The following is a 24,981-nucleotide window of genomic DNA, read 5'->3' on the forward strand; positions in this document are numbered from 1 at the left end:
CATGTTGGTCGAACAACTGTACACTGGTGCACAGCGGATCATCTGTACTGCATCCCACAACAAGCCGGCGCCCACTTTGATTCAGGACACTATGATGAAACTGTTGGTGCTTCCTGCCTGGGTTGAAGAGCTGAAGAAATCTGCTGCTCGAACTAGTGCGATCAATGCCTTAATCCGGGCAAAAGCTTGGGTGCCGGATTTTGATCCTATTGAAGCGGCTCAGGGCTATCCCAGCTTGAAGGAAGACGGGTCAGAGTTTAGTGAAGCGGATCTGCGAGCAATAAACCGGGAGATGCGTCCGCTAGCTTGTCAATTGGCTGAAGAAGCAGACTTGTCTCATTATCAAGCCCAATATCACAATCAAAACAAGAAAATAGCTGCACCAATTCATGAAGCGGAAAATCTTATCCCTCCAATCCGTAAGCATACTTACGCTCCCGATATTGACCCGTCGTTGCTGATCCATGATGAAGCTGTCTTTCAAGCATTAATGGGAATCGACTGGACAACTGTTGATTTCCAGCCGCTGGGTAGAGAAACTGAAGCTGAAGCGGCGCGGGATGATCCACAACCATCAAGCCAGGCTGGTGACCAAGCTTGAACCGGAAGCCGGTTTAAAACAGCTTCTCCCTTGCGAAAAACAATGATCTTATTGCGGGCACCGTGTTGCCTTGTAATAGGCTAGCTGATACTTTTGATGTTGATATGCCTTTGTGCATAATTACTGCAACTTGCTCTTCCTTTGGGTGATGAACTCTCCAAAGTACTTTCTGCAATAAAAAAAATCTTAAAGTGCCACCGCGGTTCTACCGTCAGGTGGAATATGATGTATGCATACATGAAATCAAAACATCCAAAAATTTTAAGTATATGACCAAATTTTTGAGATACATAATACCTGCCATCGTTGAGCGTGAAGTTGGCTTGGCCAATCTTGAAGCGAAGTTTTATAAACCCACACTGTTGGAGGAGATAGCAGCTCCTATATATATATGATGCCGGTTTACCATGTAAACCGTGCCGGGTTATAATAAACACCGTGTTACTCCATAATAGGATGTTAACAAAAAAATCAAACCGGGCAAATAGTCTCCGGATTAAAATGAACCGTGTTCCGTCAATTGACAGTTTAAACCGGCTTAAAACTTCATCGGTTTAAAAAACACAATAAAAAGAAAGAAATATCTTTCAAAGAAAAATGTGAAGCAAAGGCAATGACAAAACCGTTTGCAAAAAGAGGCTTATTTGAGCTGATCAGATGGCGTTACCATGGTCGAACACGACCAAGCTCCCGATAGGTGTAGCTATGGTTCAAGTCAGCCAGGTCCCCAAATGAAACCGTGGCATTTATGCCGATCAAGTGGCATGGCAATGGTTTGGGTTCGACCAAGCCCCCAAGTGATTCTGTGGCCTTAGGCCGATCAAGAGGCATGACTGGTTCAGACGTGACCAAGTCCCCAAGTGATCTGGTGGCTCTCGTCTATCAAGAGGTATTGCATTGGTTCAAACATGACCAAGCCCCCAAGTGATATAACATGATGCTTTTGAAAAGCTAACTCAAGGGGTAAACCGGAGGCCGCTTTAGAACAACTCCGTGTAACCACACATGATGTAAAAGAACAGATACCCCGCTTTAGCTGAGGTTCCGGTTTATTATATTTAATCATAATATATACATCATCGTAATATGTACATAAGTAGAGCCAATGGATTAGGTATAGTAAGGACGAAGATGAGCTATGTTCCACGGCCTGTTGGTCTCCTCCTCTGATGTACGTGAGTCTTTATGCTCTCGAATATCGATCAGATAGTATGACCCATTGTGCAGATTCTTGCTGACCATGAAAGGCCCCTCCCAAGGTGGGGATAGCTTATGCATATCAGTCTGATCTTGGATGAGCCGAAGTACCAAATCTCCTTCCTGAAAGGTTCTGGTTCTGACTCGGCGACTGTGATAACGACGAAGATCCTGTTGGTAAATCGCCGAGCGGGCAGCTGCTATGTCACGTTCTTCATCCAACAGGTACAAAGCGTCTTGCCGTGCTGTCTCATTGTCTGCTTCAACATAAGCCGCCACACGGGGTGAATCATGACGGATATCACTGGGGAGAACCGCCTCCAGTCCGTAAACCATGAAGAACGGTGTGTATCCTGTTCATCTGTTGGGTGTAGTATTGATGCTCCATAACACAGATGGTAACTCTTCTACCCAACAACCCGGTGTTCTCTGCAAAGGAACCATAAGCCGGGGCTTGATGCCTCTCAAGATCTCTTGATTAGCCCTTTCTGCTTGACCATTGGACTGTGGGTGTGCCATCGATGAAACGTCGAGCCGGATGTGCTCCCGCTCATAGAGCTCCTTCATGGCACCTTTGGAAAAATTGGTACCATTATCTGTGATGATACTGTGTGGAAAGCCAAACCGGAAAATCACTTTTTTGATGAACTGAACCGCCGTGGCCGCATCACACTTGCTAACAGGTTCTGCCTCCACCCACTTTGTAAACTTGTCAACCGCCACCAGGAGGTGGGTCTTCTTATCTTTGGACCTTTTGAAAGGCCCAACCATATCCAGCCGCCAAGTTGCAAACGACCAAGTAATTGGAATCATTCTCAATTCTTGAGCCGGCACATGAGCACATCTTGAAAACTTTTGGCAACCATCACATCGTCTGACCAGATCCTCCGCATCAGCATGAGCAGTTAACCAATAGAAGCCATGGCGAAACGCTTTAGCCACCAGAGATTTTGAACCGGCGTGGTGACCACAATCTCCTTCGTGGATCTCACACAAAATTTCACGGCCTTCTTCAGGAGACACACAGCATTGAAACGCCCCTGACACACTGCAATGATGCAACTCGCCGTTGATAATAGTCATGGACTTGGACCGCCGGATTATCTGTCGGGCCAGAGTCTCATCCTCTGGTAACTCACCCCGGTTCTTGTACGCCAAGTAAGGAAGCGTCCAATTCGGAATAACATGAAGAGGTGCCACCAATTGAGCCTCCGGATCAGGAATAGCCAAATCCGCTTCACCAGGGATCTTGACCGATGGGTTGTGCAGCACATCCAGAAAAACATTGGGCGGGACCGGTTTGTGCTGAGAGCCCAGCCGGCGAAAAGCGTCCGCCGCTTCATTCTTCTGCCGGTCCACGTGGTCCACCTGATAGCCTTTAAAGTGACCTGCAACAATATCCACCTCACGATGATATGCTGCCATGAGTGGGTCCTTGGAGTCCCAAGTGCCAGATACTTGCTGAGCCACAAGGTCCGAGTCACCAAAGCACTTAACTCGACTTAGATTCATCTCCTTAGCCATCCGGAGACCGTGGAGCAAGGCTTCATACTCAGCTGCATTGTTAGTACAAGGGAACATTAAGTGGAGAACGTAACAAAACTTATCACCTCGTGGGGAAGTTAATACGACTCCAGCCCCCGAGCCTTCCAATTGCCTGGATTCGTCAAAATGGATGGTCCAATATGTGTGATCCGGCTTTTCTTCAGGTGCTTGCATTTCCGTCCAATCATTGATGAAATCAACAAGTGCTTGACACTTAACCGCCGTCCGAGGCACATACTTCAAACCATGCGGCCCAAGCTCTATAGCCCACTTGGCAATCCAGCCAGTTGCTTCCCGGTTCTGGATGATATCCCCCAAAGGACCAGAACTAACCACCGTAATTGGGTGCCCTTGGAAGTATTGTTTAAGCTTCCGGCTTGCCATAAAAACTCCATACACCAGCTTCTGCCAATGCGGATACCTTTTCTTGGACTCAATGAGTACCTCGCTGATATAATAGACCGTACGTTGAACCGGATGCTCCTTACCTGCCTCCTTTCGCTCCACCACAATAGCCATGCTGACCGCACGAGCATTAGCAGCAACATATAGCAGTAACGGCTCCTTGTCAATGGGAGCGGCGAGCACAGGCGGATTGGCTAATTGCCGCTTTAAGTCCTCAAATGCTTCATCAGCAGCGGAACTCCAGACAAACTGATCCGTCTTCTTCAACATCTGATACAAAGGGATTGCCTTCTCACCAAGACGACTGATAAACCGGCTTAACGCGGCAATCCGGCCTGCCAGGCGTTGAACATCATTGATACACTTCGGTTTAGCCAGGGAGGTGATGGCTGTGATCTTCTCCGGATTAGCCTCAATTCTCCTGTTGGACACCAGAAAACCCAATAACTTGCCCGCCGGTACACCAAAGACACACTTGTCCGGATTAAGCATCATCTTGTATGTCCTCAGGTTATCAAAGGTTTCCTTCAAATCATCAATCAGAGTCTCCTTCTCCCTGGACTTAACCACGATATCATCCACGTAAGCATGTACATTATGGCCAATCTGCTTGTGAAGACAATTTTGTACACACCGTTGATAAGTTGCCTGGGCACTCTTGAGCCCAAAGGGCATAGACACATAGCAGAAGGCTCCAAAGGGAGTTATGAATGCCGTCTTCTCCTGGTCCTTAACTGCCATTTTGATCTGATGATAGCCAACATATGCATCCAAAAAACTTAAACGCTCCCAACCCGCCGTAGCATCAATAATTTGATCAATATGGGGGAGGGCAAAAGGATCTGCTGGACAAGCCTTATTAAGATCTGTGTAATCCACACACATGCACCAGGTGCCGTTTTTCTTAAGGACCAGCACCGGATTGGCAAGCCACTCAGGGTGAAAAACTTCAACAATAAAGCCAGCTGCTAAGAGCCTGGCTACCTCTTCTCCAACCGCCTTGCGTCTTTCTTCGTTAAACCGGCGGAGGAACTGTTTCACCGGTTTGTATTTAGGATCCACATTAAGGGTGTGCTCAGCGAGTTGCCTCAGTACACCTGGCATGTCAGAGGGCTTCCATGCAAAAATGTCCCGATTCTCACGGATGAACTCGATGAGCGTGCTTTCCTATTTCGGATCCAAGTTGGCACTGATGCTGAACTGCTTGGACGAATCGCCAGGTACGAAGTCAACAAGCTTAGTTTCTGCTGCCGATTTGAACTTCAAGGCCGGATCATGCTCCGTAGTTGGCTTCTTTAATGGAGTCATGTCCGCCGGATCAACATTGTCCTTATAATACTTCAGCTCCTCGGTGGCACAAACCGACTCTGCATAGGCCGCATCTCCTTCCTCGCACTCCAAAGCGATTTTGCGGCTTCCGTGAACCGTTATTGTCCCCTTGTGACCCGGCATCTTGAGCTGCAAATACACATAACAGGGCCGTGCCATAAACTTGGCGTAGGCCGGTCGCCCAAACAGGGCGTGATATGGACTTTGGATTTTCACCACTTCAAACGTCAATGTCTCCGACCTGGAATCATGATCATCCCCAAATGCCACTTCCAGAGCTATCTTACCAACAGGATATGCTGATTTGCCAGGTACCACACCGTGGAACACTGTATTAGACGGTTTGAGATTTTTATCTGTTAGTCCCATACGACGGAAGGTCTCATAGTACAAGATATTAATGCTGCTCCCTCCATCCATGAGCACTTTGGTGAACTTGTAATCTCCCACCTAAGGCGCCACCACCAGAGCCAACTGACCCGGATTATCAACCTGGGGAGGGTGATCCTCTCTGCTCCATATGATTGGCTGTTCAGACCAGCGTAGATAATGGGGCATGGCCGGTTCAACAGAGTTGACCGCCCGCCTCTGAACCTTCCGGTCTCGCTTGTCCAAGCTAGTGGTGAAGACATGGTACTGCCCACTACTCAACTGCTTTGGGTTGCTCTGGTAACCTGACTGTTGCTGCTGTTGGTTGTAACCACCCTGGTTGTTCTGACTATTTTGATTATTATGTCCGCCCGGATTACCATTAAATCCTGAACGGGAATTTCCTCCACCGTAACCCGGCCCGGATCCTGAGCCACCGCTGGAGCCGTGATCATATCGGAAAGCATTAGAATTCTTGAACTCCTGCATAATGAAGCAATCCTTCCAAAGGTGGTTTGCTGGCGCCTCCTTCGTCCCATGTCTTGGACAGGGCTGGCTCAGTAGATAGTTTAGGCGGTCCGGGTTAGGGTTGGGTGCCCCACTGTGATTTTTTGGTTTACCCTTGCGTCGCTAGCCATTGTCCTGCGCGTTGGTATTAGCCACAAAGTCCATGTTACCATCCGCTTTACGCTTGCCTCCACCACCATTGCCTGCCCAGTGATGCTGCTAACCTTTGGAGTTGTTGTTCTTCTTTCCCTTCCCTGCCTTGTCATCATCAGATTCGGGATCCTTGGTACTATCAGAATCAACATACTTTACCAAAGCAGACATGAGGGTCCCCATGTCAGTGCAATGACGCTTCATCCGTCCCAACTTCAGCTTTAGGGGCCCAAACCGGCAGTTGCCTTCTAGGGTTAATACTGCGGTGTCAGCGTTGATGTGGTCTGATGAATGCAACACTTGTGAAACCCGGCGCACCCAATGAGTCGTCGATTCTCCTTCCTCCTGGACGCAAGCAGCTAAGTCCACTATCGACATAGGCTGTTTACATGTATCCTTGAAATTGCTGATAAACCGGGCTCGTAATTGGGCCCATGAACTGATAGAATTAGCCGGCAAGCTTTTTAACCAAGTACGGGCTGTTCCTTCAAGCATCATGGTGAAGTATTTCGCACACGCCGCGTCATCCACATCAAGAATCTCCATGGCCATCTCATAGCTCTCCACCCATGTCTCTGGAGGTTGATCCGCCGTGTAATTTGGTACTTTGCGCGGGCCTTTGAAATCCTTGGGCAGGCGCACATTGCATAAAGCGGGGACAAGGCAAGGCACCCCCAAAGAACTAGAAGTAACACCAGGTTCGATCGAGATAGTTGGACGAACCGGCGTGAGCTGCCGAGCCTGATGCTGTGCGGCTAACTCGGCCTCCCTGCGCGCTCGGGCCCGCTCCACCACTTCCTGAGCATTATCAGCACCACCCGCCGGGTTGTTGCCACGGGGTGCTCCACGTTGTTCATTACTCGACACTGCCGGTTCATCCATATGTCTGCTATAGCTCTGGCTTGGATGGGGGGTCGAGTGGATCCGATCATGGCTGTACGAGTATGCTTCCTGTTGGACCAAAGCTGTCCTCAGAAGCTCCTTGACCCGTCGCGTCTCTACTGCCTGTGGCGAGTCACCTTCAATTGGAATGGCCTCCAGCCGTGCAGCAGCGGCAACGAGATTGTCCATCGGGTTGGAGTAGTGACCCGGAGGTGTCGAAACAGCCTGAGGTATAACAGTATTTTGACGAGGCAGATCCATCCAATGGGGCTGAACCGGCGCGCCGGTTGCAGGGGCTTCCGTCCAGTTTACCTCCAACGGATTACTGGTTCCTGCTCCTAGGGCGTTGAAAAGGTCTCTAGCCTCGAAAACTGAAGGCAAACGGGATCAGTACTTCCTCTTCATGATTTCATGCGACGCGTTCTGGTCCAACATGAGCCTGTAGGCTTGTGCGTCTAAAGCGGCCCGCTCTGCGGTCATCCTGGCATCCTCAGCTGCCAGGTCTGCCTTGGCGTGGGTGATCTGTTCCTTCACCTTTGCAATCTCCGCGTTGTGGACTTCCTGATCCGCCAGATTAGCCTTTGCCATAAGCACAACCAATGCATCAAATAGATCTGATAGAACTTGAGCCGTCGGACGCGCAGAGCTCCCTGCCCTAGCAGCTGTCGCCGCTGCTGAACCGGAGGTTATTGGCGCAACAGTTGAAGAATGAAGTGCTGCTTGTGTGCCAGCCATGAATATTCCAACTCGGTTGGGTAGATCAGAGGGGTCCGGAATACTGTCACCATCGGAATAGCCCCCAATCTGGCCATTTGTAGCTGATAAAGAGATTTGGTTTCTCCGGATGACTCATCGCCGGAGTAAATGACGGTCTCGCCGCCAGATCCCGATCCATCCTCATGACCTCCTCCAGGGATGACTCCCACGAAGGCACGCTTCATGGCCGGTTTAACCCGGGCAGATTGCGCACGCTGAGCCGTTTCGACGAGGTCGGTGCAGATATCCGGCTCAGGGCCCGGTTCTCCGATCTTGCCGATGAAAATGTGTATGCCACCAAAGGGGACCCGGTACCCGTACTCAACTGAGCCGGCCTCAGGGCCCCAGCCTGCATCATCGATGTAGAGCTTGCCAGGACGACTCTTAGTCATCCGGCCCACGACATAGCCCTTGAGTCTTTCAAAGCGGCCCTCCAAGAACTTGAAACCATCGTGCGATAGCCCCACGGTGGGCGCCAACTGTCGTGGTTTTGTCACGGCAGATGTCCTAGAGAAAGGACTTAGTCGTGGAGCCATCGCGACGGGTTAGCTTGAAGGGGTTAAAGCGGACACGGGGACGCAAGGGAGTTTATACTAGTTCGGCCCCTTCGATGAAGGTAAAAGCCTACGTCTAGTTGTGATGGAATTGATGGGGTTTCGATGACTAGGGAGCAAACAAGCTTCGCCTATGTCTCGAGTTGTTGTCTGTTGTCCTTGAACCACCGCCGGGTCGTCCCCTTATATACACGGGTGACGCCCGTCGGTTCACAGAGTCCCAATACCGGCTCATAGATGTGTCCGGTTTGGTCTGTACTTATTCCTAACTTACAATACAAGTTAACTACCAACGCCGGTTTATGGCTACAGGCCTTGAACCGACCATGGGCCTTGAGCCCTCATCTGCCTTCTTGGGCTTTAACATACTTAACTACTGACGAAGTTAACCCGGCCTAGATAGGCCAGTTTACACCCAGTAGTAATATCCCCAACAAAGCCTACGATGGAATTACTCACGCACGACGGTGAGCATCATGAAATTGGTGATGGAGGATGGTTGATGATGACGATGGCGACGGATTCCCCTCTCCAGAGCCCCGAACGGACTCCAGATCAGCCCTCCCGAGAGGTTTTAGGGCTTGGCGACGGCTCTGTATCGTAAAACGCGATGATTTCTTCTCTCTAATTTTTTTCTCCCCGAAACACAATATATGGAGTTGGAGTTGGAGTCAGAGAGGCAACATGGGGCCCACGAGGTAGGGGCGCGCCCCCCACCCTCGTGGACAGGTGGTGGGCCCCCTGGCCTTCATCTTTTGCAGGTATTTTGTAAGACCCTCGATGCGACTATAGCTCCCACGTGTCGAGGCATGACTTAGAGACATAATCGCATTGAAGGCATATGTCGCAAGTTAGGCAATCTTCACAAGATCCCATGTAATATGATAATAAAAGGGGAGATAATATAGTTGGCTTACACTCGCCACGTCAAACAAGTACATAAATAACATTACATCATCCAAACACTCATGGCCCGACTACGGCGCCAAAATAAAAGAGAACCCAACATGCGACACGGTCCCGATCACCCCCAACTGACCACCACTACTGATCATCAGGAAAGGAAACATAGTAACGTTGAGAGTCCTCGTCGAACTCCCACTTGAGCTCAAACGCGTCACCTAGAGCGGAATCATCAGGCCCTGCATCTGGTGTAATAGTAATATGTGAGCCACAGGGACTCAGCAATCTCGCACCCTCGCGATCAAGACTATTTAAGCTTATAAGTAAGGCAAGGTAAAATATATGTGGAGCTGCAGCAAGCGACTAGCAAGTATGGTGGCTATCCTATTCGCAAAAGAGAGCGAGAAGAGGAGGCAAAACGCGAGCGAGAAACTAGAGAACAACCTGCGCAAACATTACTCCAACACCGTGTCCACTTCCCGGACTCCGCCGAGAAGAGGCCATCACGGTAACACACTCAATTGATTCATTTTAATTAAGTTAAGGTTAAAGTTATCTACAACCGGACATTAACAAATTCCCATCTGCCCATAACCGCGGGCACGGCTTTTGAAAGTTCAAATCCCTGCAGGGGAGTCCCAACTTAGCCCATGACAAGCTCTCACGGTCAACGAAGGAATAGACCTCCTCCCAAGACGTTCCGATCAGACTCAGTATCTCGGTTCTTCAAGACACTTCGACAGGTTAAAACAAGACCAGCAACACCGCCCGAATGTGCCGACAAATCCCGGTAGGAGCTGCACATATCTCGTTCTCAGGGCACACTCAGATGAGCAAGACGTCGGGTAGGCCAGCCCAGAGTTGCCCCTGGTAGCCCCTGACATCGCTCGGTGGAACCAACACTCAGAGGAGCACTGGCCCGGGGGGGGGGGCTAAAATAAGATGACCCTCGGGCTCCAGAAACCCAAGGGAAAAGAGGCTAGGTGGAAAATGGTAAAACCAAGGTTGGGCATTGCTGGAAAAGCTTTAATCAAGGCGAACTATCAAGGGGTTCCCATTATAACCCAAACGCGTAAGGAACGCAAAATTCGGGAACATAACACCGATATGACGGAAACTAGGGCGGCAAGAGTGGAACAAAACACTAGGCGAGAGGCCGAGCCTTCCACCCTTTACCAAGTATATAGATGCATTAAGATAACAAGATTAAATAATGATATCCCAACAAGTAAATAAAAGTTCCAACAAGGAACGGCCTCCAATCTTCACCTGCAACTAGCAACGCTATAAGAGGGGCTGAGCAAAGCGGTAACATAGGCAATCAACGGTTTGCTAGGACATGGTGGATTAGAGGTTTGACATGGCAATTTGGGAGGCTTGAAAGCAAGTGGTAGGCATCGTAGCAATGGCATAGCAAAAGAGCGAGCAATCTAGCATAGCAAAGATAGTAGTGATTTCGAGGGTATGATCATCTTGCCTGCAAAGTTGTCAGAGTTGACTGGATCCTCGAAAGCAAACTCAATGGGCTCCTCGTTAGCGAACTCATCTCCCGGCTCTACCCAAACAAGACAAACAAGCAACAAGGACACAATCAACCACGTGCAAGGATCAAACAATATGATGCAAGGATGGTATGCTATGCGGGATGTGATGCGGAATGCATATGCAATATTTGACAAGGGATGCATGAACCTGGCCTCAACCTGGAAATCCAAGTGTGCCACTGGAAAGATGAGATGAAATCGCTTGAAAACGATATAAAGAACGCCGGAATCAGAGTTACGGATTGGAAATGGCAAGCAAAACAAATATGACACCGGTCTGCGATTTACAGCAAGTAGCCATCTAAATGCAAAGAGATGAACAAGCTACATCACCCAAACATGACAACAAAGTACATGGCAGGGATGCATGACAACGATAACAACACACGGAGACAAAGACCCTAACCCGAAAAAATAAAATAACTTAACGCCGAAACGGCAAGAGTTGGAGTACAAATTGGGAAAGTTACAACCGGGGTGTTACATATTTTTCATATTTTCTGAAAAGTTGCTCCGTGAAGTTTTAGGTCATTCCGAGAACGTTTGTTTCTGCACATAAATAACACCATGGTAATTCTGCTGAAAACAGCGTAAGTCCTGGTTAGTTCCATTCAAATCATGCAAGTTAGAGTCCAAAACAAGGGCAAACGTGTTTGGAAAAGTAGATATGATGGAGACGTATCAACAGTGATGGTAGTTGTATACGTTCGGAGAGGAACTTGTCGCATCCAATTCCTTCGGGGCGAAATGCACGTCGGCGGTAGTCGTTCTAGGTAGGAAACGGTAGTTGAACACGGTTTGTAGATGTTCATGTCGCCGTAGTCGTTTGGGTCTTGGAATGATGGTAGTCGTTCACTTGACGGTGGTAGACGAACTTGGCGGTCCTCGTCATCCTGGTACTTGGCGTCCTCTCGGCCTTGACAGTTCGTGGTACTTGGCGTCCAGTGTAGCAACCTTGCGAATGCACAGTTGCAATGGTGGGCTTGGAGGTTCGTGACCGGGGCGTCGAGAAGGAGTTGCAGGCGGGAGGGACTTGAGATGGCGGATGCAGGGGGCTCAGGGCGAGAAGAGCATATAGAGGCTCGGGCTCCTCGAGCCATGGGGATGGCCGGAAACAGGCAGCTGCAGGAGGCCAAGGGGAGCGGCGGGGTCGACGGAGTGGCGGACAACAGAGAAGGGCCTTGCTTGCTTGGCTGTAGGCAGGCGCTCGATACGTCATTCACGTGCAACAAAAGCAGGGAAGGCCGGTGGGGTCTTGGATGGCGACGCGGGACCTGATGGCAGCTTGGCGCAGGCGTTGGGGCCACCGGAGTTGGACCCTCCAGTGGTGGCGTGGGGAAGCACGACGCGAAAGCGAGGAGGGTGGCGCTCGAGGTCGCCGACGTCTGGCAGGGCCGCGGCGAGAGAGCCGAACGGAGGCGGGCGACGGGAGGCTGCAGGGGCGACGCGCTCGGGGAGAGGGAGAGAAGTGGGATCGGGAACGAGGTGGCAGCGCGAGGGAGAGAGGGGATCGGGCAGAGCCGCAGAGGGTCTCTCCTTTCCTGAGCGATGCATGTGTGTGGCGGCGGTGGAAGGGAACGAGGAGGAGGGTTGCGCGCTAGGGTTGGAAGGAGGCTGGGCTGGGCTAGAGATTAGGTGGGCCGGCTTGCTACGAGGCCCAAGTGGCCAGAGGCCTGGCTGGGCTCTCTCTCTCTCTCTCTCATCTCTAGATAACAGAAAAAACAAAGGGGATGAGAAGAAAAAGAAGGGGTTAGGGGTAGAGTTTGGCATGAGGTTAATTTTTCTGGACTCACAAAAATGTGCACGGTCCATGAAAAATACGAGTGGCCAAGATTGTGACATTTAAATTCAAACTCATTTGAATTTAAATCGAGTGGTTTGAACTAGGGGAACATTTAGAAGAGCCCAAAAATGATGAGGATTATTGGAGGAACATCGATAAAAGTGAGAAGAATTGTGGACAAGATTCGAAGGTCAAACTCGAAGTAGAAAAGGCATGGGGAATATTTGCAAGTTTGTTATGGTTGATTCCACATCAATGGAATGTTTAATAGTAGCTCCCTAAAATATTGGGAGAATATGTTTTAAAGAGAAATCACCATAGTGAATATCCCTCGATTTAAATGGATCGTAGATCCATACAATTTAATTGGTTGAGTTGCAAAGATTAATGACATGATGGCATGATGACATGAGAAGAGAAGCAACGCAACGGCCGAGAAGCTAGAAGTGATCAAGAAGTGATCCTGAAACTACTTACGCACAATCATAACACAAGAACCGTGTTCACTTCCCGGACTCCGTCGAAAAGAGACCATCACGGCTACACACGCGTTTGATGCATTTTAATTAAGTTAAGTGTCAAGTTCGCTACAACCAGATATTAACAAATTCCCATCTGCCACATAACCGCGGGCATGGCTCTCGAAAGTTTATACCCTATAGGGTTGTCCCAACTTAGCCCATCACAAGCTCTCACGGTCAACGAAGGATATTCCTTCTCCCGGGAAGACCCGATCTGTCTCAGAATCCCGGTTACAAGACATTTCGACAATGGTAAAATAAGACCAGCAAAGCCGCCCGATGTGTCGACAATCCCGATAGGAGTCGCACATATCTCGTTCTCAGGACACACCGGATAGGTCAAGCTACGAGTAAAACCAGCCCTCAAGTTGCCCCGAGGTGGCCCCACAGGTTCCTGGTTCGGACCAACACTTAGAGAAGCACTGGCCCGGGGGGGTTAAAATAAAGATGACCCTCGGGTTGGCCGACCCAAGGGAAGGGTAATAGGTTGTTAGGCAGATATAAAACCAAGGTTGGGCCTTGCTGGAGGAGCTTTATTCAAGGCGAACTATCACGGGGTTCCCATAACACCCAACCGCGTAAGGAACACAAAATCAAGGAACATAACACTGGTATGATGGAAACTAGGGCGGCAAGAGTGGAACAAAACACCAGGCATAAGGCCGAGCCTTCCACCCTTTACCAAGTATATAGATGCCTTAATTAAAATAAGATATATTGTGATATCCCAACATATCCATGTTCCAATATGGAACAAACTTCGACTTCACCTGAAACTAACAACGCTATAAGAGGGGCTGAGCAAAAGCGGTAACTTAGCCAAACAACGGTTTGCTAGGAAGGTGGGTTAGAGGCTTGACATGGCAATATGGGAGGCATGATATAACAAGTGGTAGGTAGTGCGACATAGCGATAGAACGAATAACTAGCAAGCAAAGATAGAAGTGATTTCGAGGGTATGGTCATCTTGCCTGAGATCCCGCAAGGAAGAAGAACGAGTCCAAGAAGTAGACGACCCAACGTAGTCGAATGAATCCTCACAACTTCAGAACGAAACGGAAGCTAACAAGAGAAGCAACCCAGAAATAAGCAAGCAACATAGTAAACAACCATCTCATAAACATGGCATGGCAAAGTGCAACAAACAATACTACATGTTAAGTGGAGCTCAATATGCAACGAGATTCATATTGACAAGACACCACACTCCATTATTTAGTTCTCTCCCGTTTCTGTACCCAACAATATTTAATGTTATTAAACATCGCAAGGGGTGAAACAAGAGTAAAATACACAGTTAGGCATTTGAAATGAGGCCGAAAACATCAAACAACAATTCTGGTAAATCCTCATGTGCAAATAGAAATTTAATGCAAACAACAATTTTAAACATTTTAAATGTTATTATCATGATGAAAATGACACATGCAAGTTTTATGCAATATTTATGAAAATGTTGACATGAGCAGGTTATGAAGCATTTGTCGTCGTGGCAGAAACGAAAGGGGTGCCACGGCAACGACAACGGAAATGGTGCCACGGCAACATTCTGATGATCCGGTAGCTCACGAAGATACGGGTGCAAAATGAAGTAGGTGTGAGTGTGTCATGCAAGGATGGTGGGGTGCTCCCGGGAACCGGGTTCCCACGGGTTGATGGCATGGCAAACGAGGAGGAGCGTGCAAGCGACAAATTCAGACATGGTGCAAATACGAGCATCTCATGCATCACAAACATTCGTTCTCGGAAGGTCATCTCGGTGGTTATACCTTTGAGGCGTGCCTTTTCGGAACGGATCAAGTTCGTCGAAGGAAGTAGTGGTACACGAGCCGTAGTGGAAGTAGTCGTTCTCGCGACGGTAGTGGAAGTAGACGTTCACGGGTCATCGCGGGAAGTAATCGTACACGGTGACGGTAGTTGTACATGTTCGGAGAGGAACTTATCGCATCCAAGTCCTTCGGGTCGAAATGCACGTCGACGGTAGTCGTTCTAGGTAGGAAACGGTAGCTGAACATGGTTCGTAGATGTTCATGTCGCCGTAGTCGTTTGGGTCTTGGAATGATGGTAGTTGTTCACTTGACGGTGGTAGACAAACTTGGCGGTCCTCGTTGTCCTGGTACTTGGCGTCCTCTCGGCCTTGACAGTTCGTGGTACTTGGCGTCTAGTGCAGCAACCTCGCGAATGCACAGTTGCAATGGTGGTCTTGGAGGTTCGTGACCGGGGCGTGGAGAAGGAGTTGCAGGCGGGAGCGACTGGAGATGGAGGATGCAGGGGGCTCAGGGCGAGAATAGCAGATAGAGGCTCGGGCTCCTCGAGCCATGGGGATGGCCAGAAACAGGCAGCTGCAGGAGGCCAAGGGGAGCGGCGGGGTCGATAGAGTGGCGGACGACAGAGAAGGGCCTTGCTGGCTTGGCTGTAGGCGGGCCCTCGATGCGTCGTTCCCGCACAACAGAAGCAGGGGAGGTAGGCAGGGTCTTGGATGGCGACGGGGGACCTGACGGCAGCTTGGCGCGGGCGCTGGGGCCTCAGGAGTTGGCCCCTCCGGTGGTGGCGCGGGGAGGCACGGTGCGAAAGAGAGGAGGGTAGCGCTCGAGGTCGCTGACGTCCGGCAGGGCCGCAACGAGAGAGCCGAACGGAGGCGGGTGACGGGAGGCTATAGGGGCAACGCGCTCGAGGAGAGGGTGAGAAGTGGGATCAGGAAGGAGGTGGCGTCGCGAGGGAGAGAGCGAAGGTTGAGGAGGGATCGGGCAGAGGGTCTCTCCTCTCCTGAGCGACGCATGTGTGTGGCGGCGGTGGAATGGAACGAGGAGGAGGGTTGCGCGCTATGGTTGGAAGGAGGCTGGGATGGGCTAGAGATTAGGTGGGCCGGCCTGCTAGGAGGCCCAAGTGGCTAGAGGCCTGGCTGGGCCCTCTCTCTCTTATCTCCAGATAACAGAAAAAAAACCAAAGGGAAGGAGAAGAAAATGAAGAGGTAGAGTTTGGCATGAGGTTAATTTTTCTAGACTCACAAAATGTGCACGGTCCATGAAAAATAGGAGCGGCCAAGATTGCGAGATTTGAATTCAAACTCATTTGAATTTAAATCGAGTGGTTTGCACTAGGGCAATATTTAGAAGAGCCCAAAAATGATGAGGATTATTGGATTAACCTCGATAAAAGTGAGAAGAATTGCAGACAAGATTTGAAGGTCAAACTCGAAGTAGAAAAGGCATGGGGAATATTTGCAAGTGTGTTATGGTTGATTCCACATCAATGGAATATTTAATAGTAGCTCCCTAAAATATTGGGAGAATATGTTTTAAAGAGAAATCACCATAGTGAATATCCCTCGATTTAAATGGATCGAAGATCCATACAATTTAATTGGTTGAGTTGCAAAGATTAATGACATGATGGCATGATGACATGAGAAGAGAAGCAATGCAACGGTAGAGAAGCTAGAAGTGATCAAGAAGTGATCCTGACACTACTTACGCACAATCATAACACAAGAACCGTGTTCACTTCCCGGACTCCGCTGAAAATAAACCATCACGGCTACACACGCGTTTGATGCATGTTAATTAAGTTAAGTGTCAAGTTCGCTACAACCGGATATTAACAAATTCACATCTGCCACATAACCGCAGGCACGGCTCTCGAAAGTTTATACCCTGCAGGGGTGTCCCAACTTAGCCCATCACAAGCTCTCACAGTCAATGAAGGATATTCCTTCTCCCGGGAAGACCCGATCAGTCTCGGAATCCCGGTTACAAGACATTTTGACAATGGTAAAACAAGACCAGCAAAGCCGCCCGATGTGTCGACAATCCCGAAAGGAGTCGCGTGTATCTCATTCTCAGGACACACCGGATAGGTCAAGCTACGAGTAAAACCAGCCCTCAAGTTGCCCCGAGGTGGCCTCGCAGGTTGCCGGGTTCGGACCAACACTTAGAGAAGCACTAGCCTGGGGGGTTAAAATAAAGATGACCCTCGGGTTGGCCGACCCAAGGGAAGGGTAATAGGTTGTTAGGCAAATGTAAAACCAAGGTTGTGCCTTGCTGGAGGAGTTTTATTCAAGGCGAACTGTCAAGCGGTTCCCATAACACCCAACCGCGTAAGGAACACAAAATCAAGGAACATAACATCGGTATGACGGAAACTAGGGCGGCAAGAGTGGAACAAAACACCAGGCATAAGGCCGAGCCTTCCACCCTTTACCAAGTATATAGATGCATTAATTAAAATAAGATGTATTGTGATATCCCAACATATCCATGTTCCAACATGGAACAAACTTCGACTTCACCTAAAACTAACAATGCTATAAGAGGGGCTGAGCAAAACCGGTAACTTAGCCAAACAACGGTTTGCTAGGAAGGTGGGTTAGAGGCTTGACATGGCAATATGGGAGGCATGATATAACAAGTGGTAGGTAGCGCGACATAGTGATAGAACGAACAACTAGCAAGCAAAGATAAAAGTGATTTCGAGGGTATGGTCATCTTGCCTGAGATCTCACAAGGAAGAAGACCGAGTCCAAGAAGTAGACGACCCAACGTAGTCGAATGAATCCTAACAACTTCGGAACGAAACCGAAGCTAACGAGAGAAGCAACCCGGAAAGAAGCAAGCAACATAGTAAAAAACCTTCACATAAACATAGCATGATCCACAACCAAGTATGATGCATGTCCGATTTAATGAGGCATGGCATGGCAAAGTGCAACAAACAATACTACAAGTTAAGTGGAGCTCAATATGCAACAAGATGCATATTGACAAGACACCACATTCCATTATTTAGTTCTCTCCCGTTTATGTACCCAACAATATTTAATGTTATTAAACATGGCAAGGGGTGAAACATGAGTAAAATACACAGTTGGGCATTTTAAATGAGGCCGGAAACATCAAACAACAATTCCGGTAAATCCTCATGTGCAAATAGCAATTTAATGCAAACAACAATTTTAAACATTTTAAATGTTATTATCATGATGCAAATGACATATGAAAGTTTTATGAAAATGTTGACATGAGCGGGTTATGAAGCATTTGTCGCCGTGGCGGAAATCAAAGGGGTGCCATGGCAACGACAACAGAAATGGTGCCACGACAACATTCCGATGATCCTGTAGCTCATGAAGATACCGGTGCAAAAGGAAGTAGGTGTGAGTGTGTCATGCAAGGATGGTGGGGTGCTCTTGGGAACCGGGTTCCCACGGGTCGACGACATGGCAAACGAGGAGGAGCATGCAAGTGAAAAATTCTGACACGGTGGAAACACGAGCATCTCATGCATCGCAAACATTCGTTCTCGGAAGGTCATCTCGGTTGTTATACCTTTGAAGCGTGCATTTTCGGAACGGATCAAGTTCGTCGAAGGAAGTAGTGGTACACGGGCTGTAGTGGAAGTAGTCGTTCTCGCGACGGTAGTGGAAGTAGACGTTCATGGGTCATCGTGGGAAGTAATCGTACACGGTGACGGTAGTTGTACACGTTCGGAGAGGAACTTGTCGCATCCAAGTCCTTCGGGGCGAAATGCACGTCGATGGTAGTCGTTCTAGGTAGGAAACGGTAGCTGAACACGGTTCGTAGATGTTCATGTCGCCGTAGTCATTTGGGTCTTGGAATGATGGTAGTCGTTCACTTGACGGCGGTAGACGAACTTGGCGGTCCTCGTCGTCCTGGTACTTGGCGTCTTCTCGGCCTTGACGGTTCGTGGTACTTGGCGTCCAGTGCAGCAACCTCACGAATGCACAGTTGCAATGGTGGTCTTGGAGGTTCGTGACCGGGGCGTGGACAAGGAGTTGCAGGCGGGAGCGACTGGAGATGGCGGATGCGGGGGGCTCAGGGCGAGAAGAGCAGATAGACGCTCGGGCTCCTCGAGCCATGGGTATGGCCGGAAACAGGTAGCTGCAGGAGGCCAAGTGGAGTGGCGGGGTCAACGGAGTGGCAGACGACAGAGCAGGGCCTTGCCGGCTTGGCTGTAGGCGGGAGCTCGATGCATCGTTCCCGCCCAACAAAAGCAGGGGAAGTCAGCGGGGTCTTGGATGGCAACGCGGGACCTGACGGAAGCTTGGCATGGGCGCTGGGGCTGCCTTAGTTGGCCCCTCCGGTGGTGGTGCGGGGAGGCACGACGTGAAAGCGAGGAGGGCGGCGCTCGAGGTCGCCGATGTCCGGCAGGGCCACAGCGAGAGAGCCGAACGGAGGCGGGCGACGGGTGGCTGCAGGGGCGACGCACTCGGGGAGAGGGAGAGAAGTGGGATTGGGAATGAGGTGGTGGCGCTAGGGAGAGAGCGAAGGGAGAGAGGGGATCGGGCAGAGGGTCTCTCCTCTCCTGAGCAATGCATGTGTGTGGCGGCGGTGGAAGGGAACGAGGAGGAGGGTTGCACGCTAGGGTTGGAAGGAGGCTGGGCTGGGCTAGAGATTAGGTGGGCCGGCCTGCTAGGAGGCCCAAGTGGCCAGAGGCCTGGCTGGGCTCTCTCTCTCTCTCTCTCTCTCTCTCTTATCTCCAGATAACAGAAAAAAACAAAGGGGAGAAGAAAAGGAAGGGGCTAGGGGTAGAGTTTGGCATGAGGTTAATTTTTCTAGACTCACAAAAATGTGCACGGTCCATGAAAAATAGGAGTGGCCAAGATTGCGAGATTTAAATTCAAACTCATTTGAATTTAAATCGAGTGGTTTGAACTAGGGCAATATTTAGAAGAGCCCAAAAATGATGAGGATTATTGGAGGAACCTCGATAAAAGTGAGAAGAATTGCGGACAAGATTTGAAGGTCAAACTCGAAGTAGAAAAGGCATGGGGAATATTTGCAAGTGTTTTATGGTTGATTCCACATCAATGGAATATTTAATAGTAGCTCCCTAAAATATTGGGAGAATATGTTTTAAAGAAAAATCACCATAGTGAATATCCCTCGATTTAAATGGATTGAAGATCCAGAGTATTTAATTGGTTGAGTTGCAAAGATTAATGACATGATGCAATGCAAAATATGCAATGATGAATGCAACAAACAAACAAATCACACGACAAAACTCAGAAAACATGGAAGGCATCCGAAGCTCCGGTCTTGGGGCGTCACAACAAGGTTTGGATAATTAGACACAATGAAAACTACTATTAAACACTAACTGGGGAAACTATTTCATGCATAGATCTAATTTGGGATGGACATAAGACGGACCATGCCATGAACATCATCGAGGACGTCCGGCAGCAGCTCAATCATGTTTACCTTCTTGAAGATAACCTTGTGGCCTTGCCACTCATAAACTTGTTTGTGGAGGCATGCCACATCATCTTCCTGCGTAAGCTTGACAAGAACAATATGCCTCACAAACGAAGGAGTAACTTTGAACTTCTTGTGCTTCAGTACACCTAGACAACATGCCTGACAACAATGAGGCTGGAATACATCTCGATATTGGTATAAGTGCAAATGGATTCCACGATCCAACAACCTAAGAACTTTGTTTTCCCAGTGCATATATTCAGGTCATCCGCCTCATGGTGAGTGAGATGTACAACCACACAATCCTTGTTTGCATCAGGGCTCTAATTGAAATAGAAACAAATTCTGAATTACTTTCCAATATAAGAAACACAAGTTATTTAAACCACTATGTAGAGTCAAAAGTATGCTTGATAGGGAAGGTAGCATGGCATCGTAGCTAATAAAATTTTGCATTATTTATCACCACATACTTAGATGAAAAACCACAATCGAGATCGGCAAAGAAGAAAATCACCTTGGGTAGCTCAGCGGGGGGGGGGGGGGACACACATCCTCGAAGGGCGAAAACTGCTCCTACAGGGCCACGGGGTTGCAACCTCAAATGGGACATTGACCATCTCAGTAGTGGCCGTGAGCGTATCTGGGGTCGACTCAGTGGCTGCCTCCATCTTCTTGGAGCTCTCTGTGTTGTGGGGATCAGCCTCCCATGTCTGCTCCAACATCGACATATCTTTTCCTGGTTTTCCTTGGTCCGTCATGAAACTGACTAATACTAGGAGACAACTGAAAGGAAAACACAATCACAATGACAATGAAACAAAAAAGAGAGTGAGGATCGGTTACTGCTTTGCAAAAGTTCTTTTTTTCTGAATGAAAATATACCAACATCACGGATCCACTTACCTTCCCTTTGTTGGAAGAGAAGAACAATGGCAGATGCGAGTGTTGGCTTTCTTGAAGACAGTGAGGGAGAAGGGGATTCAGCAAAGAGTGAAATGATGGTTTCTTCGTCCGTCAAACTTAGACTCCAGGGAGGTGGGGTTTTGTGATATGACGGCTCGTTACTGCCGCGCTATGATCGGGGTGACTCTCCGCATGCATATCGCCTTCTAATTTGGTGGATGGCATTTGGGCCCGTGCATTGCATGGCCCGCATGTCGGTGAACCAAAGTAAAACGGCATTCAGTAGAGGGAGACGTTTTGATGACTTCGGAGGAGCTAGAAGCAATAGTGTTCTAGTGTACTAGTAGTAATTGTTTTTCTGGGTAGCTGTAGAGTGTCTCCACTGTACTAGTAGTAATTGTTTCTCAGGGCCCAAGACAAAACAGCCCATCCACCCTAGTAAATAATAAAATCAATTCAAAAGCATGTATATTTAATTAATGAGAGGCGCTACCCAACACACCGCCTCCCAAAAAACCTAGGTGCTCTTCTTCCTCCTCACTCCTACCCACCTTACGTCGGCTCGCTCCACCAGTACCCCCAAATTCCTCACCTCACTCCTACAGAAAACCCCAGCTCCCCTTCTTCCTCACTACTACAGAAAACCCCAGCTCCCCTTCTTGTTCACTCACACTACAACTAGGCTCATCATTCGTTAATCTACTCAAATCTGTGAGCTCGACGCGACGCCCTAGAGGAAAATGGAGTCGGCTGACCCTAGCGCCAAGAAGAAGAGGCTCCCGCCAGCGGCAACGCCTGTTATAGATTCCGCACATGGCAACATGGGGAGAAGCGGCAAGCCCACCCCCACCGGATCCCAGGGACCCGCAGAATATAGGATGGACCGCATCAGCGATCTGCCGGATGCCATCCTTGGGGAGATCATCTTGCTTCTCCCCACCAAGGATTGATTCCGCACCCAAGTCCTCTCAGCGGTGGCGCCCTCTATGGCGTGCCACACCCCTTAATCTCGATTGTCGTCAGCTATCTCTCTTTAATGATTTTGAACTCCCAGAGACATCTTCTCCTCCCACCAGGGCTCCGTTTAAAGCCTCTGCATCCCGTCATGCTACCTGAGAAAGCATAGCATACCCTGCACGGTGGACACCTGGCTGAAATCCCCTGAATTCACAGAACTATAGCTGCTTGAGTTCTACTATTCCCCAGGAAGTCACCTACTAGATACTGAACGCCATGTACTTGTGCCCTCAGCACCCATGTCCATCTCGCAGTTTTCCTCCTCTCTCCCCACCGCCACCTTTGCGCTGTGCTACCTACCAGACAATCTAGTACTAAACCTTCCACTCCCATTTGTAAAAAAACTTTCACTTGTGCGGGTTCATATATCGGAGGCCTCATTGCACAACATCATCCACTCCAGTTGGCCTGCCCTGGAGTGCTTGTTGCTTGTTTTCACAGTTAGAATCGGTTGTCTCCAAATTAAGTCGCCTAACCTTGTAAGAATTGGAATTTGTTTTGACGGAAGGCAGCTCATCATCGAATATGCCCCTTCACTTCAAAGGTTGATCCTTGATTCTAGTTATTCACCGTCACAAATAATTGTCGTCTTTGCGCCTAAACTGGAGACCTTGGGTGTAATACATGACCTCTGTGCTCATTTTAAGATGGTGTTGGGCTCCATAGTTCTTCAGGTACTGTATATTATCATCTACACTTGTAACCATAAGCTGCATTTTAAATTTTTGCGCATAAGTTATATATCATCTTGGAGTACACATTTTGTACTAATATTATGTTCTATGCTCAATGAAGAGTTTCTCCATGGATAGCCTATCAATGGTGCTGGATTCTGTCAAGATCTTATATATCCAAATGAATAGTTTTGATCTGAACAAGATTATTGGCTTGTTGCAATGCTTTCCATGTCTGGAGAAGTTGTATATAAAGGTGATAATTTCACGCACATTGGAAGCCCGCATATAGTGTACTAGAATTAATCGTTCAGCTATTGCTCTTTCGACACTCTTTTTTAGACCTTAACTATTTTCAATCTTCATGTCTATTTAGGCAACAGGATGGGGTAAGAAAGTTATAACCAATGGGTGGATTCATAAGCACCGGGATTTTCTCACTTCTCATGACATTCGATTGAAGACAATAACACTGGAACGATATGTAGCCAACCATGCAAACACTAGGTTTGTCACATTCTTCCTGCTGAACGCGAGGTTACTATTGTCCATCAGGCTTAAATTTATCAGCAGCATGGTTTTGACGGATGGGTATGTCGAAGAGCAAAAAAAGGAGTTTCATGTGGACAAAAGGGCTTCTGAACGTGCCGGGCTTCTATTTACAACATCTTGTGGTCATAATCCAGTAAATTTTATGAGCCAGGATGTTCATTCTATGGACCTGACCAATCCATTTGACTGTGACTACCGAAAGCAGTGCTGGAGTTAGATGTCGTTGCCCTTTTCAATCTGGGTTTTGTCTAAACCTGATGAACAATTAACCCTCATGCTTTTGTATAGTTTGTAAGATGGAGTTAAATGTTGTTGCCCTTTTCAACTCGGCTGTGATTGTTATATTTTCTTTGAAACAAGGCAAATGGCTTTCCATTTGTTTAATTAAGAGTGAAATATTGTAACAAATACCAACCAAGGGAAATAACATCACTCTCGCCGACTTCTTGAGCACAATGTGCATTACAGAACCCAAGTGATTAGCCCCCACCAGCACCCACAAACTTATTTTGAACTAGCACACCAAATGGGCTATAAATTTTCGTAAGAAAGGTTGCATGGCCATGACAGATTTGGATTCTGATATTTGGGACCCACGAGGAAAAATCCTATCCTAGGTGGTGTTGAATTAATTACTAGTCAACAAACGGTTCTGCCTACCAGCCGTTGGATTGGCATCCAACATATGTCGTGTATCTTCTATCTCTTGTCTTCTTCCTCTAGCCGCGCAAACCAAACCACCTTGTCGGTTCCGCCTACTCCCGCCTCTTAGGGCTAGCTGCGCCTCTGCCGCCCTATTGTACCCTCAAACATTGGCCGGTCCCTCCCTCTATTCCCCCACACGTCCTGTTATTCTCTGGTGACATTAGCCCCAACACTCACCTGCACCCGAATCAGTCAACCCTCGTACTCCCCTCCGCCTGCGAATAGACTGGCGCTTCTTCCATGGCTCTTGTTTGTTCCGTCCGAGGCCTCACCGTCGTCCTCCGCCTTGGTTCGCTCGTCGTGCGCGGTGTGCCGCCCTCTGGCATTGTCAACGTCGTCAACAACCGAGAGGAACAAGGAGATGGCTGTACATGGAGAGGATGGCAGTAGGGACCCACTAGGGTCATGGCAGTACGCAAGCTAGTGCCTCATTATTACAATCCCAAAAAATGGTTCCTCCTAATGGTTGGACATCTGGGGCCCACGCCATTGTCAATGTAGTCAATAAACAAGAGAATTACACAATGAGCGGCTGACACCAGGGACCCCATAGGTCACATAGTTGTTATTTACTTTTCTTTAGGAACAAGTTGTTGTTATTTATACTAGTTTTAGAGATGGATCAAGGTAACAATGGGGCTATGTGGGGGCTGTGGCCCATCTAGCTAGGGTTTTATTTTATGTTTACCACATGATGAGCCCACTTGTGTTTTTTTCTTGCTGAAAATGGCTAGCCAGTTCTACTTTTTTCAAAGAAATACCCAACCGAGGCCTACTTGCTTTGTCAGCCCTGTTAGGCTGCAAATCTTTCAAGACGAGGAGAGTTTCATTCGGCTTGCCGAGAAAATGGGCTATCGG

The sequence above is a fragment of the Triticum urartu genome, chromosome 1A (assembly GCF_056163025.1).
Source record: "Triticum urartu cultivar PI428250 chromosome 1A, HENAU_Tu73, whole genome shotgun sequence".
NCBI lineage: Eukaryota > Viridiplantae > Streptophyta > Magnoliopsida > Poales > Poaceae > Triticum > Triticum urartu.